Raw genomic sequence first — 6,972 nt, 5'->3', positions numbered from 1 at the left:
ACCAATTCTTGGGCAAGATGGAGTTGGGTCCCTAGGTAGCTGTTACAACTTCTTTTAAGGTTTCAAAAAAAAAAAATCACAAGAACTTGATAAACCTTGTGTAGTGTCTGCCTGACCCACAGGCAAATAAATACTTTGATCCACCAACTATTGTGGAGGGGTAAGCCCAGAGTACCGTTCAATTTATTTTTTTATTAAAAGTATAAAATTGAATATCCATGCAGCCAATGAAACTTACTCTAATCAAGCCACCAGCAAGTGTTCATTAAGCACCTATTATGTGGAAGGTCCTATGCTGGGTGTTGTGTATACAAATAATAATAATAATAAAATCACATAAATAAATAATTTATTTATTTATGATGTTGTGGTCATTGTATAAATTGTTCTGCTGGTTCTGTATATCTCACTCTGCATAAAATTGTATCAAGTATTCTCAAGTCTTTCTAAATTCATCCATTTCACAATGCCTTATGCACAAAAATATTCCATTATACTAATATGAACACCCACCTAGGATCCAGTTCTTTGAGACAAGATAAAATACTACTATGAATATTTTTGTTAGTAGGTCTTCTTTTGTTTATCTCTTTGATTTAATAGCATATTATTTGGTTAAATTTTAGTGAATTTTTGGTTATATTTCCAAATTCCTTTCTAGAATGGTTAGATCAATTCACAGCTCTGCCAAAAATTTATTTCTGTACCTATCGTCCCAGAGTCCCATTAACAATTCTCATTTTCTCTTTTTTATCATTATGTTTTAATCTGATAACTTTCAGTGAGAACCATAGATAGCTTTTAATTTTAATTTATGTTATTACTAAGACTGAAGCAGGAGAGCAGAGTTCCTGGTTTCAGTTCCTGGGCAGAGAGGACAGCTGTAGTTTTTAGTCATTGGAGGGACCACAGGGAGCAAGAACATTTGTGGGACAGCATGCCTGGGGCTCTAGATGTAGCTTAGGAGTGGAGAGGAAAGTCCAAGGTTGGGCCTGGAGACAGGCTTCAGAATATAACAGTAAGAAGGACCTGAGGCTTGGGGCATCATTTCCCACACCTTTGGACTAATACTTGATTAGACTAATAGCTGCTAAAAACAAAATAAAACAAATTTTTTTTAATTAAAAAAAAAAGATCAAGCAAAGGAGAAAGAACCCAACCATAGATATCTACTATGGGGACAGAAGAAGATAATGGAGCTAAAAAGCAACTTCTTTTTCAGTGAGAAATGTCAAATGGTCAAAAAGAAATACAAATGGTACGAAAAGAGTTCTTGGAAGAACTTAAAAAGGACTTTAAAACTCAAATAAGAGAGATCAATGAAAAAAATAGAAAATAAATAAGAGCAATCCAGGAAAATCAAGAAAATTATGAAATGGAAGTTAACCAATTTAAAACAGAGAATCAAAAACTTAAGGAAGAAAATTATTCCTTGAAAACTAGAGTTGGGCAAAGGAAAGCTACTTATGTTTTAAGGTACAAGAAAAAATAAAACATAATCAAAAGAATGGAACAATAGAAGTGAATGTGAAACATCTCATCAGAAAAACAAATGATCTGGAGAACAGATTGAGGATAAATAATATAAAAATAGGCAGACTACCTGAAAGATACAATCCAAAAAAGAATCTTGACACTATATCCCATGAAATTATCAAGGAAAATAGCCCTAAAGTTCTAAAACAAGAAGACAAAGCAGAAATGGAAAAAAAAAATCACTGATCACCACCCAAAAGAGATCCCAGGAGGAAAACTTACAGGAATGTCATAGCTAAGTTCCAAAGCTCCCAGGTTAAGGACTAAATATTGCAAGCAACAAGAAATAAATAAATAAATATGGTGGGGAGCTACAATAAAGAATACAGAAGATTTAGCAGCTACTACATTGAAGGATTGTAGGTCTTGAAATACAGTAAAAAAGCTGGGGTTATGATCAAGGGTAACTTACCCAGCAAAGTTAAATATAATCCTGAATGGAAAAAAATGAATATATAATGAACTGAAAGACTTTCAGGTGTTTGTGACAAAAACAGCAGAACTTAATGGCAAATTTGGCATATAAGATCCAGGAGAAATATAAGGTAAACATGAAAGACAAATTATAAGCGACTCAATAAGGTCAAATTGTTTACTTCTTATGTGTGAAAATGTTATCAGTACTCTTATGATTTATTATTTGGGTACTTTGAAAGAAAGGCTTGGGCTAAAATCTGTATGATAGGGTGGTTTAAAAAAAACTGTGTAGGGAGAGGTAAAAAGGAGTATTTATCTCATACAAATGAGGCATAAAAGGAAGAAATGATACAGAAGAAGCTAGTAGCAGGGAGAGTTGGTAGTGCTGGAACCTTTTTCTCATTGGGAATGGGCTAAAGAGGGAACAACATGTATACATACATGTATACATACATATATACATACATGCATGTATAAAACTCTTCTACATTCAGAAAGAAATAAGAAGGCAAGGGGATAGTGGGGGAGGAAACCCTAGAATGGAAAATCTATTAAAGAGGTGGGCAGGTTAAGGAATAAGAGGGCAAGGTAAGAGGTAGAAATAAAGTAGAAGAGTAAGGAGGGATAGGGTAAATAGGGCAATAAGGCTAGTGAGGAAAAAGAAGAAGGAGGAAAATACACAGAAAGTAATTATAGCTTAGAATGTGAATGGCATGAATTTACCCATAAAATGGAAATGGATAGCAGATTAAAAAAGTTTAATTCAACAATATGTTACCTTCAAGAAACCCAATAAAAATGAGAGATACACACAAGGATAAAGGGAAGTACTAGAATTTATTATGCAAAAAAAAAGCAGAGTTAGTAAGCACTATCTCAGACAAAGTTAAAGCTAAAATAGATTTAATCAAATGAGAAAAAATAGGGAAACTATATGTGTCAGTAATATTATTCAATATTGTTTTAGATCATTTAAAATAACTAGACAGTGTAAAATACTTGAAAGTATACCTGCCAAAACAGACACAAGAACCATACTAGCATAAACATAAAACACTTTTTATACAAATAAGATCAGATCTAAATAATTGGAGGATTACTTATTGTTTATGGGTAGATAAAGCTAATACAATAAAAAATGACAATTTTACCTAACTAATCTATTTATTCAATGCCATCTTAATTAAAATACTTAAAAAAAATCTTTCTGAGTTAAGAAAAATAATAGCAAACATCATTTGGAAGGACAAAAGGTAGAGAACTTCAAAGAAACCAGGGTAAAAAGATGTAAAGGAAGGAGATTCAGCAGTAACAGACTTTAAACTACTATTAAATTATAAGATGAGAGCATTGTTGAAATGTAAAATGGATAATTTTGATTATTTTAAATGAAAAAAATTATTAATAACAACTTATTTAATAATAATTTATTATGTTTATTTTAGTAATCTATTCATAAATGTATTTATTTTAATTTTTATTAAATTAATTTCTTGCTTTAAAAAGCAAGAGTGCAAACAGTTCAGCAAAACTAACTCACAAATCAGGGGTGGGAGGAGGAAAGCCTGACACTATAAACCGTATTCCACACTAATGAAGTGTCAGCATGTCTGAGTGAATAGACCTGGTCTAGAAGCCATGAAGATTTATGTCCAGGTCTCAACTCTGACATATTTTGTCTGTGTTCCCCTGGTCAACCACACTTTACCACTTAGGGATCTACACAAATTTTTAAGACCATGAGTTTCAGAGAATTTTCTGTCCTGCATTAGTAGAGGGAGTTTCCTCTTCAGGGAGTTTCCTAAACCAATGAAACTACATGTCTCCAGTACTGTTCTTTTGTACACTCATAGGTCTTTAGCCCTATATAGAAGGAAGTAGAAGAGGTATCTTATATCTCTTCTATGAAGCCAAATGTAGTTTTATCACAATTTAATAGCATTCAATTTCAGTTATTTTGTTATTATGAATGTTCTTTTCACCTATTTTAATTCACCATACATTTTTTCCATTCTTGCTTATTTCAGTTTGCATCAGTTCATCTAATTCTTCTCATACTTACCTGAATTCACCATATTTGCCATTTCTTATAGAACAGAAATAGTCTAATATATCTGTAGCCCGCCACTTGAGCCACTCTCCCGTTGATAGTAGATGAGCATCTATTTGTTCCTTGCTACTACAAAAGGTTATGCTATAAATTTTTTTTTGTTTTATATGGTGTCTTTTTTTATGCCATTAAACTTTGGGGGGTATATGCCTAGTAGTGGTATCTCTGGTTCAAAGAATATGTACTTACTAACTTTCTTTGCATAATTCCAAAATGTTTCCAGAATGGAAATGCTTGACAGTGAATTTCTATGCTGAGCTTTCCATAAGACCTCTAATTTAAAATCTTCTCTTCTTTTGTCATCTTTGCCAATTTGTTGGGTGTACTGTGAGGTAAAACGTGGGTATTGTTTTGAGTTGTGTTTTTCTTATTTTTAATGATTTGGATCATTCATTCATGTGGTAGATAATAACATGCAATTCTTTTGTAGAACTATTTGTATGCTTTGGCTATTTGTCTGCTGGGGGATCTTTTTTTGGTGTTAGAAGATATCTTTCTATTAGTTATCTATTTATCTTGGATTGAAGACTCTTGTCAGAAACATGATATGCAGATTTGTTTTTCCCAGTTGACCACTTACCTTCTTGGCTGCATTCTTTTTGTTCATGAAAAAAAAGCTTTTCAATTTCCTATAACCAACATTATCTGGTCAGATCCAGTATCCATTTTGAGGTTATTGTTGTCTAGGGTATGTTCTGGATAAGACCTGACTTACCAAAATACCCTGGTAGGTTAGGCCCTGATATTGGAATGAAGTGATACATTTGTAGCTCATTCAACAGTTAACAAAAAGAATTTACTTAACCATAGCAGGAAAAAGATACTCAACAAGAATACTTATTGAATATATCTTAAATTACTTTGCCTGAATGAAGTTCCCCTGTTCCTCAGTTGCTCATAATAGTCTGACAGCCAAGCTTCAGAGCAAGGCTGCAGTTGCTCAGGGGCATTTTGTATTTAATTGAACAGGAAGTAATGTCAAAATGCTTAAGTCTTTACCTTCATCAGCCAATTAAATCTCAAGCACCAGTTCAATATTTTTTAAGGAAAAAAAAATAGCCTAATATGAATGGTGTGTTGGGAATGGGGGAGGAGTGTGCATGTAGGTGTGAATATAAAGGTTAGACTATTGCTCCCATCACAGGATATAAGACATTGGTCTAAATTTCATTTTTGCCAAACTACTTTCCAGTTTCTAGTTTCCCCAGAAATTCCTGCCAGATAAGAAAATCCTTCATTAGCAATTAATGCCTTCAGTTTTATTGAATATTGGGCTATTGAGCTCAATTATTTTTTATTCATCCATATCCATTCTGTTGCTATGGGCTGTCTTTCCATTTTAAAAATGAGTGGAAATAATTTTGCTGATAACTTTCATTACATTATTTGAGATGTGGAAGGGCTATTTCCCCTTCATTACTACTTTAAAATAAATGTTTCTTTTCATATTCTAGATCTTATGCTCTTCCAAATGAACTTTGTTATTATTATGTCTAGATAAGTAAAATATCTCCTTGATAATTTGAGTGGTGTAGCATTATGTAAATGAATTTCAGAAGTATTGTCATTTTTATTATATTGATATGGCTTTACTTCAGCTACTGAATAGTCTCCTATTATTTGTTATTAACTTAATTCTTTAAGGAGGATTCTATGATTCCAGAACTATTGCTTTGCTTTGTTAACTGAAATATTTTATACTTTTTTTTTCATTATTTTGAATGATTCTTCCCTATTATCGCCTCCAGGATTTTGTTATTGCTATATAGAAAGCGTATTGACTTATGTTTTCATTTTGTAACTTACTACTCTAATAAAGTTCGTATTGGATTTATTGAGGTTTTTTGCTGATATACCAGGATTTTCTAAGTAAAATATAATGGCATTGCCAAATGTTAAGTATTTTATTTCCTCTTTGCCTAATTCATCTATTACTAGCATTTCTAGAACTATATCAAATAGTGGTGAGTAAAGGGAGCGTACTTACTTTATACTCCTGTATTTGCTGGGAAAACTATTACTGTTTCTCCATTGTATATAATGCTTCCTTTTGGATTTAGAGATATATTTTATCATATTAAAAAAAGATGTTTCTATGACTATGCTTTTTTTGTTTTTTAAGGATAAGTAGATATTGTATTTTGTGAAAAGTTTGTTTATTTTTCCCTCTATTCGTTGATATAGTCATAAAGTTTTATATGCTTTATTTTTAATATGAATAATGTTGAACCTACTTTACATGTTTAGCATAAAGAATTTTTGTACATTACTGTTGTATTTCCATAGGGGAGGCAGGATTTTGTTTCATTTCTTTTTTAAAAAAATAATGTTCATCAATCATATCAATCTATAACTCATTTTATTTGCATTATCCTTTCCTGATTTAGGTAATAGAATTGTATTCTTATTGTAGAAGATTTTGGTGGATTGTTTTTATTCTCAATTTTTGAAAATAATTTGTAAAGTTAAAAATTGTTTCAGAGAAATTTTATATAATTTCTATAAATCTATCTGTATCAAAGTTCTCATCCCCAACTCTCATTCCCATTTTAGAAATTCCTTAACAGTTTGTTCAATTTCCTTTTCTATATTTAGATTGAGATCTCTATTTTGTACTGTGCAAATTTGAGTGATTGATGTATATGTATATATTCCTATATGTTCCTGTGTGTATATATATATAATTTTTAAAATTTTCAAGTTATTTTTGTTGTTATTTGTACACAGTCATATATAATAACTTCTTGTAATTCTTTTTAGATCTTATCTATTTATCACGTCTTTACCTTGACACCTCTTCTGTGGTGCCATGTCTCAACCCCAACTTTTTTCACTACCCACCCAGAGACTTGGAAGTGTTCATCACTAATTGTCATCTCTCTCCACCTCTCCTCTTCATATTTTTTTAT

The sequence above is a fragment of the Vombatus ursinus genome, unplaced genomic scaffold, assembly GCF_900497805.2.
Source record: "Vombatus ursinus unplaced genomic scaffold, bare-nosed wombat genome assembly UNPS02010461.1, whole genome shotgun sequence".
Taxonomy (NCBI): domain Eukaryota; kingdom Metazoa; phylum Chordata; class Mammalia; order Diprotodontia; family Vombatidae; genus Vombatus; species Vombatus ursinus.
The sequence above is the reverse complement of the archived record's forward strand: the minus strand, read 5'-3'. Positions refer to the sequence as shown.